This window comes from Oreochromis aureus, linkage group 7 (assembly GCF_013358895.1).
Source record: "Oreochromis aureus strain Israel breed Guangdong linkage group 7, ZZ_aureus, whole genome shotgun sequence".
NCBI lineage: Eukaryota > Metazoa > Chordata > Actinopteri > Cichliformes > Cichlidae > Oreochromis > Oreochromis aureus.
This window is the reverse complement of record NC_052948.1, coordinates 18,728,159-18,740,418: the sequence shown is the minus strand read 5'-3', so window position 1 is coordinate 18,740,418 and position 12,260 is coordinate 18,728,159. Positions and strand designations below refer to the sequence as shown.

Here is a 12,260-nt window from a genome sequence, read left to right as displayed (position 1 = left end):
GTGTTATAGCAGTTGGACAGCAATACATTAGGCATGTGCCACGTTTCATGTAATGTAATCTAGCAGCTATGGAGACAGTTCTCCTGAAATCTGTTAATTTCATTTCTCTTATTAAGCTATAAGCTGAGAATTCCATATATTAAATATTTCATAATAGACAAAAAAAATATTTAAAAAATCATGTAAACAACCACACACTGTTTTCATAATTGCACCTCATTAATGACATGATGCACTAAATTTCCTGTATGTTCTTTTGTGTACAAAATGTGAAAATATTAGTGCAAACTACAAAAATCTGCAGTTGAAAATTATTTTGTGGTATTTTGTGCAAATTAAAGGTACAAAAAATACTGTCTTTATAAGTAGAGCTTTGATTTTTGTTTAAAAATTTATTTATTTTTTTTAAATATGATGATTATGATGACTGAACAATTGGCTGGCTTTTATATGTATAGAGTTTCAGATAACTGCACAGAAACCTAGTAGCAGAATTTCAGACAGGGTTAACACAACCTTTTATTTGAATAAATTTAATATTAAAACTTCATGTGTATTTTCACATTACCAGTAGGACTCAGTTTTTGCCTGCAAAGTGCTGCTCAACCTTCATCACTTGACTGAAATTTCTTTGATACAGGTGCACAGCTGAAAAGCAGTTCACAGTGACTGATGTGGTTAAATTACCAAGTCTGAAACTCAAGTTTGAGCTTTGTGATTTCAGCAGCACAGAAGGCCTTCCTGCAAAGAGTCGATATCTGTAAAAGATCTCAATGACTCAAAGGTCAAACTTAACACACTTTTATTGCAGAAGGAGAGCTGTGAGTCACATTCATGGAGTTCAATCTATCTGACAGTGTTCAGGGTGACTATTCTAAAGTGGAGAGTATTTTTTGTTGAATTTTACCATTACTTGATAAAAGCAGCACTGTATGAAGCAGAAACCTTTAAAGACAATATTCACTTACTATCCCTGTCTTTGTTTTAAAGACTTCTCAGTGAACCTGTTAAGAGGCAGCAGATCTTAAATGTACTCCTATTTCTGAGAACAGACATGTTATTGAAATACCAGTTTTATAAGTGAGTTCATTAGACTGTCTGCATAACACTGGACAGAGGCGCCTTGTAGCCATGGTATGAAATGAATGGTAGTTCAGCCCACTGAGCGGTTGTTTGCGTCAGAGCACATAGTTACTGACATTTGTGTTTAGATAGAGCAATAAATGGAGATAGCACTACTGTGCCAAACTAATGGATGGTGTCAGAGTTTGGTGAGGTGGCTGGCAAGTGGGACTCAGTCTCTTCTCACTTTTAATGATCTCCCTTGTGTGTTTTGGCAGATACGGAGTTTGAGCAACGTTCCAGCAACCGAGGCCATTTCATTTCACCACACTGTTTAATGTGCACATCGGTGTGAAGTTTAGACCAAGCATACCCAGGGATGAAACAAGTTTTGGGCTTTTTTTAATTTAATTTACTTTGACTTGGAGGTGCATTATGTAATGCCTGACTTTCTTTGACCTCTTCTGGGAACTAATGGTACACGTATCAACATCATTAGAATTTACTTCTTCACCAGACAAGTTTCCAGTAAAGCCTCCCTCCTAACTCTGGGAGCGTAGCCTGCAATTAACATAAATAAGTCACATAAGAAAAAAGAAGTAAATCTCCCAACAGAAATGTTTAGATCCGATTTATGCAAATCTGGTGAATATTACTGATTAATTTCTCTTATCAGGTTCTGACTTGGGCTGTGAGGTAATATTTAACCTGCTTACACTTGACTGTTCTGGTTGAAGTACAGCAGGGGCTCTTCTGACAGCCAGATTCAGTTTGCTTTGCTGGGAGTGCTGGCTGACAAAACAATTAATGCTGCTGTGCCTTAGAGATGCACAGCTGTCCAGCTGCCAGCCTCTCGTCCTGTCATGACACTGTTGGAGCACGACATACTGCAGCTCCTCACGTTTAGCTCTATCGTTTATACACCAGATTCATTATTTAGCAAACATTACACTGAAAAGCATTTAAAAGCATATTGTAAATGGTTAATTAATTATGAGCTGCGATAGGAGGATGATGCCTACATGTTTTTAGTGAAGGGGATCCTTTAGAGAATCAAAATATGACAGAAATATATCAACCTTAATGCCATTTTTTCTCACTATGACACTGCATACTGAATCGTTTAATATTTCAGAGTCTTCAGAATATGCTATGCAGTGTGCTTGGCCACACTATAGAGCAATGCAATGACTAAGACCATGTAGCATTTGTCAAAGCTGGATTTCTGCATGTTATAGTAAATATGGACAATATTTGAGTTTTGCCAGAGATAATATGTGTGTAACTAAAGCATGTTTAAACAGTTACCACATGTTACCTAAAGCCTGAAAAATCAAATCACATTGTGTGTTTCAGCACTGACATCAGTAAGATGACATCTATAATAACAGATCCAGGTTGTAATTTAATGTTTTGTTTTGCATGGATTACACTTTTGATGTCCACAAGTTCAATGTCAATTGCCCAAATACGTTGACAGATTTGACGGGATAGTGATGCAGAATTTTGTTAAGCGAATGAAAATTTACATGTATGACATTAACAATAAATATTTTGGTGAAAACCTTTGCTCTAAAGGAGAGCAAACATCAGTCAGTTAAAATAGTCTTTGACAATGCCTGAAGAGAAACACTGTGAGGCTAATTATTAGGGCACTCATTTACATTTTTAAATCCACTTACAAAAATTAATCTTTTGCTTCACAGAGCAAATCATTGTCATTAAGGGAGCCTGGAACTTAAATCATCCCCAGTGATCTAAGACTGCTCTGTTAAAACTGACCAATTTGAATTTAAATGTACGTTTGTCAAAGACTAAAAACACAGACGTCATTACCTCTCCACTTTCAAAGTGCTATGGGTGCAGTCTGCATGTTGTTCTTAGAAAACTCTGGCCGTTCAGTTAATTTCCCAAATGGCTTTATCAGCAGCCATAGAGCGAAGCTCCCTGGAGACAGAGGCTGCCATTTTAAATGGCATTTGTTGTTCTCTTCAATACGTATTTAAGTTGTCAGCTCAAAAGCCTCTGTTTGAAATCACAAAGCCGGGAAACTGATGGAGAGATAGAGACTGAACAAGTAAGAATGAGCTTCAAAGCTGCCTTTTGTACAATACTGAAGATTTATGCCCTTTGAATTTAAAAAAAGAAATAAAGTGGGAATGGTGGCCTCCGCATTTCATTCTATGTTTAGGTAATGAATCATTTGCATTGAGTAGTAATTCTCTAGAAAAATCTGCTTCTATCAGTTTGTCAGTGTAATGTTGCCGGAGTTTCTCGTGGCAACAAAACTTTAGCATTAAACAGGCTCATTATCAAAATTATAAGACAATGCACAACAGTTGGGTTTATGCTTATGTAGGTGAACTTTTATGGTTGTGGCAATTAGTGCATGTAAAAGTTCCCTAACCTTTCAGAAGGCACACTGTATATTATATTTAGTGGATCTCTTCATACCGAAGTTTCTAATAAAAATTTAAAGTTGTGAACAAGCCTTCTTTTTTTAAACCTAAACCAATTAGTGTAGACACCTAAACTATGACTGATAATAAAAATTTGTGTAAGTAATCTTTAGGTTATAATAATAAGTGAGCCAAGTCTAAAAATAACAACCCCAGTAAGTCCTGTGCTCCTTGATCGGTACCTCCACTAATCCCATTTCCTCTGAACCAGCCAAAGCATTCCTAACTAATTAACTCCTAAACTATAGTGTAAAGTAGATTTATGAAATGACTTAGTCCTGAAAATGAAACTACATTTGTATATTTATGCCTTCATTAGTGTCAGAATTTGTGTGAAATTGGGGACCTTTACCTTACCAAGGCAACCAATGATTTCATATGAGAAAAATATAAAAAAGGTCTGAATTCTTTACAAAACACACCTCCGATAAGAGCTCTATTTTACAATGGGAAATCTTAAACATGAACTAAAGTGATAATAAACAGATTCCCAGTCCTTGTGTAGTCAGCTGCCACTCCACACTTTGATGCCACTGTTCCTTTCTAACCGTCAAAGGGGATTAGTCAGTCCGTCAAATGCCTTTGATCAACAAACAGGCTTGAAAGGGACAAGACACTCCACTTCCCAGCAGCTAATTATCTTGAGTGAGCTACCAGGACAGTGACAAAGCCAGTGCTGAAGCCATCAGCTCTATACTACATGCTTATCATTTGCTGCCACTGATAAAATACCATTACAAGGTCATAGCTTGGAGTCACTGTGTTGCACTTGGTTATAAATAATGACCTGTTCATTTGAAGGTTCCAGCTGACATTTTTGGTTTAAAGTGAGTCAGTTTCGTCTCTCATAATACAAACACAAGGCCAAATTTTCAGCTTTTTAAACTTAGATAAAGAGCAAAAAGAGTTTCTGCTGCCACATTAGACATATACCTATTGGTTGAAACAATATTTATACTTACCCAGTTTAAAATTCAGCAAATTTAACCTAGCAAATAAAGGATTTCTAATTTGCTAAATAGATGTGATTAAGCTTATAATATGCTTTAACTTAAGATTAGTTTCAAATTAGTAACCTTTTTGCTTCCAAACCTGCTAAATCTTCCTAAATCTGATGTGTCCACTTACATTTGTGCCTGTTAAAAAAAACAAAACATCCACAGCTACTGACTATAGGAGACACAACAATGAAACAGAGATGTGCTTTCCTCAATATGACACTCGATCCTATGCAAAGTAAAGTTAAACCTTGCTCTGAGAAGCCGTGCTGTCATCACCATAAATGTATCCTCCAGCTCTTACTGCTGAGGCACAAGAGAATGGAGGGTGGTCTTTAGCCTCAGTGTATATGGCACCATTACAGCAGTCCAGCCCATAGGTTGGCTGTGTGCATCACTCTGTATTATTGTGAGTGCGCATGCATTTCCATGAAACAACCTCCCCATCTTACCAAGGACACGTCCTTTCCATCATCAACATCATCTATCAAAGATGAAACGTCACATGTAGAGGAAGCAATGACCAGAGAACAGTTTAAAACAACAAAAGCTACAAGTATTGATTCTGTTCATCTGGTCGTCCAGATGAACAGAATCAACCTTTTGGGATTTACCTACATGGATGATTGAGCATGCATCAAGACATAGCTGATGCATATTTGTTTTTATCAAAAGCATAACTAACTGCTCTGTAAGGTTGTACTTGGATACAGCAGTGCTTTGAGTTATAGAGTAACCAGTAAACTACCATGCTGTGTGCAGATGTTTAGCAGCTTTAATGCTCACCATTTTCTTGTGGTAGAACACAAACACGAAATATTGCACAAAGGACATTTTTACTTAATGATGGCGCTATAATAATCCTGTTTTGTCATTTTCTTAAAGCTGCTCTTGAGCGGTTTCTGAGCTGTGGTTTGGCGCACTGTCCTGTGGTGAGAAGCTGCTGCCATTAGGTAATGACTTTGCCACTTGGGGTATATGTAGCATACAAAAGTGTTTAGGTGTGTGGAAATTAGCATCAATATAAATGTCAGGACCCAAAATTACATATATAAACTCTGAAAAGTTTATCACATGCATACAGCAAAATGTCAGATTTGTTTTTGACAATCTTTCTTAATTAGAAATCATACAGATCGCCCAGAAGCTTAGTCCAGTCAGAAGGTACATGAACAATGAAACCCACTGAAATTCTGATTTTTAGGGGGGGAGGCCAAGGAAATAAGGAAACAGCCACAGGTGCTCTCATTTGAAAATCAATATCTAAGCAGGGGAAAAAAGAGGCACAGATGAAAAACTGATGTGGAAAACAGTTCGTCTCCCCTTTTCATCATAGAAGATTATTGGTTTGCTTTTCATGCATCTCTGAGAGGATTGCCCTTTGAAGTAATCACTATGTAAGTAAATCTCATTTTCCATGATCTGATTGGCTTGCGATTCTCAGCAGATTCAAGAAGAGATGAAGAGCAAAGTAAAATGATTGGCAGCAGGGGAGAGGGCCCGGCAGGCAAGTGTGTGTTTTCTCATATCAGTAAACTAGCAGCAGCCTGTTAGACCTGTCCACTCTGACTGCAAGAAGTGCTCACAGCAGATACCTGCACAATACCTGGGCTTCTCTGGTTTTGAATGAAGCTGCACCATTGACTTATTTTGGTGGGAGTTCAAATAGTGCCAGAATTTTGGTCATACAAACACACACAAAAAAATTATTACAAATTTTGTCAGTTTTTTCATGAATAGAAGCTAGATCGAGAGTCATTTGTATAATATATGTATGTATGTATGTATATATATATACATATATATTTTTAGATCTTAGGGCAAGCTTGAGCCTGAGTACTCTACAATGAGCTGCTGTTGGCTGGCAGTACATAAAACGGTGTAAAAGAGGATCCCTGTCATATCCCATCTTTGTCAAATAGATCTCCAGGAAAGACAAACGCCCTAAACCACTGTAAGTTAGGGTGTTTGTTAAACTGCCAGGAACAACAATGACATGCAACTTTTAAGTGCTGCTATCCTGACAGTGACATTTAAAAGCTAAAATTAGCAACTGGCTGCATGGCTGGATTATCCTGTAGGGGGCCCCGTGGCAAAATTGAATTGCTGGACCCCTTTCAATCTTCCTCTTGCTCTCTGTGCAGTATGTGCAATGGAGCTCAACAGTTAGGTGAAATTAAAAAAAACATAGGGATTCTGATCATGAGCCATTATGTTGCAACCATCCAACCCAGACTTGCTACAAAATAAAACATTGTCAAACGATGGTATGTGCTTCTGAATGAGATCAACCTTGTTTTTATTAAAAACCCATTTTATTTGTGATGCTGAAGAAGAGTACTACTCAACCAGTAATTGGTGGAGGTTGCTGTTACCATGGAAATGTTTAAACCCATGAATAGTAGGATGCCTGTGTAGGCATGATTGCAGTCAGGAACGAAACACCATATCACACGATCACTGCCCTATGGCTTTACTACACAAACTACAAAAATGTAAACCAAGATGTCATTATACAACAGTATTATTAAAAATATAAACATTATGATAACAGAAAGGATTAAATGAATTCTAACTGTAATCTGGGAATGGCACTGGGCTATGGGATGAGTAGGTTGAGTAGACTGTAATTATGTACACAGTCTCCATTTTCCTTTATTTGCTTTTTAAAAAAAAAAAAATCTCAAACTGCTTGACTAAGAATTTTCTGAGAGGACTACATTATATATCGCTATTATTAAGAAATTCACTTCCAGAACTTGGAGACCTTAGTGGAATATTTTTTGTCCCAACATTGTTCCAAAGTAACTAAAATTATCCAGAAAACTTGCCATTGTTATCTACCTTTTATTAGCTTTTCATTCTACATTTTCCTAAAATTTAGGTAGGTCACATTTATAATTTCTGTATTTTATTATGCCCTCTTGATTGGCATAAAGTAGGCAGAGCTTCACTGAAAAAAAATGCTATCATGAACTTGCTCAGGATGAGATTCAGCAACTTATGATTAACAATGTGATTCCAATTGAGGTTGCCTAATGTTAAAATCTTGATAAATAATACCCAAGAATGTTTTTCATACCTGTGTGAATAACTTTTTCAAACCCTTTCATCAACCACACCAGAGAATTTTCATCTGTCACAATTCTTCTTAAAATCTCACAATATGTTCAAAAAAACAAATTAAAAAATGTTATTAAGGAAAATGACGAGACACCAAGCACATCACTGCTGCTGCTGGAGCAGCTATCCTTTTCCATGACCACTATCCTTGTCTGTCCTTGCTAAGAAAGAAAGTGAGAAAGTTTGTGCCAGGTTTATACAATCTATATTTATGTTTGGAAAAAGGCATGCACATGGGTTCTGATCTGTGTGTCATCCTTTATACTCTGACCTCTTTAGTTCTTGCATTAACAGTTTGCCACCTTGGTGCAGGCTTGACTGGGGGCTGATGCGCATTAGCATCATTGCGGTCTGCTTGCTGCATGAACGCAAACTGTGCTGGATATCAGCCATATTTTACTTTTCTCTGATCTCTTCCTGCTCTATTAAGGCTGTGTTTTTGCTACCGATGTAAACAGAGCATTTCCTGCTTTTGTTGCTTCACACTAAAAGCCTTTCATGGTTACCAGCAGCATGTTGGCAGAGATGTTATAATAACAGAAATGTGCTTATCACACAGTTAGTGGAGATTTATAAAGGGTTCAGGTAAACCAACTCTGTGTGGTATGCTAAAGAAACACTCATGTTGAGGCAGAGCAAATGGATTGACTGTGGCTGCTCAGGACCACCCTACAGTGGAAAAAATCAATTAATAATGCTTATCAATTCACATTTTTCTGGGGAAAACAATTTAGAAATGTAACTTATTCTCTTGATTATTCCAAGTCATGTAAACCTGAATGATGTGTATACTGAAGGAGGGAGACTATTCAAATGTTGTTAAACAAAAATGAAGCAGCCAATCACTGCTAACTTGGCAAATTGGGACAGCTATTGTATTCTTTGCGGTAACAAGCTGTTACAATGTCTTCTCTGTTTCTCACTGAGTCCTGATGTAGGCTATGTCATTTTTTCCCCATCTGAGGATTCCTCCAGCCAAAATCATAATAACACTTATTTATTTCATATTCACTGGCGAGGTTCTCTTTCATTTGGCTATGCCGGAGGTCTTCCAAGAGGCTCCATTAGCAGACTTCTCGTCACTGTGTTTACTTTGGTTCTGACACATATGGGGGACGTAACATTCCTCGTGCTCGTCTCTCCATCACATGCTGGATAAATTATTCACAAGTGATCACATTCCAGAAGTATAATTATCACTGTCCGACACCAACACCTCAGCGGTTTCTTAGCAACTGCTATTGGCTCCTTTCTTTCTTCCACAACAGCAAGATCTTCATGTTAGTTGAAACCAGACTCGCTGCTTGTAGAGTTGATAGAAAAAAAATATTGCAGGGATTGTCCTGAATACAAATGCGCATGCTGCATCTTTATCAGTAACTCCTAAGCTAAAGTCATAAACATTTCTTCCTTGAGTTGGAGTGACGTGAACGTATCCTTGGAAACACTGGTTGTTGATGGGGGAGTTGAAGACAAAGGAGAGAGAGGGGGAGAGAGAGACAGCTCCATACACACTGGTTGGTGAGATGAAAAACATAATGGACGACATCTAAGTCGTCCATTATTCATCCACCCTTTAGAGCTGGCCTGTGCTGTGCATGTCAGCATGGATGGCAGACAAGCACCCCGGGCAACATGCAAAGGGAGTCAATCTTGGTCTCCATGTGCTGGTGGCTCAGATGGCTGTGTGGATGTCAGCCAAGACAAACAGAAGGGAGGTTAAAAGAATGGAGTAGGGAAATCATTGCGGTTTTGTTTAGGAAGGTTTTTGAATCAGTGAACTGGTGCTTGGAAAAGTTAGCTTGTTGGCTGTTTTGACCAGATACCCCCAGGAATTAAAGTCAGGACCCAAACAGGAACTAGAAGTTACTTTTCTGTGTTTAGAGTTGAACCACATGTTAAGAAATGTTAAGCACTACGGCAGCTTTCTTACATGGAAAGTTTTTGTGCATAATGTGCTCTCATCCATCCCAACAAGCTCCCATCTGACTGAGATATCGATTGGATGTGGTAAAGATGTGCATCACCGCCAAACAATCCCTGACCCTGCAGAGTGTTTTATGTTTATTATTCTGTTCATAATGCACCCATAATAAAGAAATTAGAATTAGACATGCCTCACCAGGCCAATATATTAGCAGATTCTAGCTTAACCCATTACAAGGAGCATACATGGAAATTCAAAACGTCAGTGTTACTGGAACATATTACAAGACTTTTTTTTACTTGTGTGACTTTTTTCAAAATGTTTCATTTTTGTGGTGCAAAAGACATTTTTCCAAAATGCATGTTTTCTAAAAACTACACAAATAACATATATAAACTTAACATTTATTTATGAACTTTTTTCTTTATTCACTCTAAAAATCGTTAGAAATATAACACACACACTAAAGTGCAGCCCTGTCCAGTCACTGTTTCACGGTACTTGTAAAACTGCTGTAACATGCCAAAAAAAATCTGTAATTTCTAAAAATCCAACACAAGCAACACCCATCTCAATTTCTAGAACAACTATTGAACTAATAACACTGGGTTTCATCATCTTACCACTGTTAGTTTTGTTGTTATGACCACAAGCGTGGGAGTGGGTAGGGGTGAAAAACCCAATTTCTCAAATTCTGGAAGAACACGGAAGTTCGACATGCTCCAGGCCATTACTGACTGGTCAGATGCAATAATGTCACTATCTGTCATATAACCTGGTATTTGCTGATTAGTTGTGAGAAATGCAAGTGGTTCTACAAACTCGCAATGAGCCATGGGGAGGCTCCTTGCCCGTTAAATGGTTAAGCAGATATGTAAGTGTGTACCAACTGTACATCGTCATTATTCTTTTAAAAACAAACAGAATAAATCCTTATCAAATCCTTTTTGTATCAGCTAAAATATTCTTCTTGGAATCTCCCTGACCAAATGATGAAACTAAAGATCGTTAAAAATCCTGATCTTCCCCAGCTAGCCAATATTACTAAAATAACTACACTAACACAAGGCCCAATTTGCCTCTCACACACAGCATTGTTCCATATTACATAAGGAAAGACAGACAAAAAATTATAAATATGAAGCAGTTTTGTTCATCTGCAACTGCAGCAAACATCAAGTCCTACAATTGGTACAGCAAATTCCCTGGTAGCAAATAAAAAACTGCCCAAAAACAAAAATGCTGCCATAAGTACAACACAAATTTATAAAGTTTCCCTAAAAAGCTCAAGTCAAAAAGGATAATTGCTCTTGCAGCTCCTGGAAAGTTAAGGTGATCACAAATTACGACATGCTTTTTGGCTGCACTACAGGGAGGCGATGACTGGGTGGTGATGTGTTCTAAATTTAACAGTTAGCAATCTGTCTCTGGAGGAGGCAATTTATTTCACCCAGTGACTTTAACACAGTTGTCACAGCATGGACCATGTTTGACTGAAATCCAGATTGTGAGGAAGCAACTTCCTACACTTTGTCAGACTCTATCTATTATCAATTGTTGCTATTTGGAGGAAGCTTTCAAGCAGGAGCTGCCGAAACAATCACCACAACAGCCAGTCTCCTCAATCTGCGTTTCATTTCGCTGCGGATATTAAAGTCCTGTTTTCTTATCAGTGTACAGTGAGTACTTGGCTGCACTAATACTGATATTTAAAGCGCTCCTTTACAAAAAGAAAGAAAAAACATATCAGAAAGATGACAGTTGATCTCAACTGACTAAATTGCCTTTTCACAATTTTTAGCGAAGATTTATGAGATGTTGACTAATTTCCTCTAAAGCTATTTGCTTTCAGCCCTGTTCACACAAAAGCTTGACAAGTCCAATCACAGCAGGCCATTGGAAATAGCGTTCAAACTGAAATCAATTAATTATTTTCCTGCTTATGTCTAATGCTGAGTTTGACATTTTAAAGTAGCCTGAGTTTGCTCACAAAACAAATAATCATTGGTTTCAAATACAGTTTGGGAATGCCAGGTGACATAAAGCTGGGACATTGTGGTTTGGCGACATCAAATAGAGTTGTCAGTCAACCTTGTTTACACTTAATAAACCCCATCTTTAACCTTTTACATATGCTTCTGTGACAAGTCAAAAAGCTGTCAATCCAGTTGTCAACAATTTGATCAGACTAAAACGATGTACCGATTTTTTGTACCAGGCTATAGATATGCTTTTAAATGAATGAGAAATTTAACGTTGGAGTCTGCTGGAATTAACTTGCTTTTTGAGGCAGCCTCAAGTGGCCACTAGAGGAACTGCAGTTTTTGTCACACTGGCACAGGCCTCATTTCTAAGCTCTGACTTGGACCTCTCTGCATTGAATCATACTTGTTATTAACCTCTGTCTCTCTTCCACAGCATGTCTTTTATCCTCCATGTCTTATTTCTCTCTCCCCAACCAGTCGCGGCAGATGGCCCCGCCCCTCCCTGAGCCTGGTTCTGCCGGAGGTTTCTTCCTGTTAAAGGGAGTTTTTCCTTCCCACTGTCGCCAAAGTGCTTGCTTATAGGGGGTCATATGATTGTTGGGTTTTTCTCCCTATGTATTATTGTAGAGTCTACCTTACATATAAAGTGCCTTGAAATCACAACTGTTGTTGTGCATTCATCAAAAGTAGTACTGCACAAAACTAA

General features: G+C 37.9%; 1 protein-coding gene across 4 annotated transcripts in view; it reads right to left on the bottom strand.

The window, feature by feature from the left end:
* Positions 1-12,260, bottom strand: part of shisal1b (shisa like 1b) — a 101,001-nt gene that overhangs the window by 69,739 nt on the left and 19,002 nt on the right. The gene's annotated exons all lie outside the window — the stretch shown is intronic.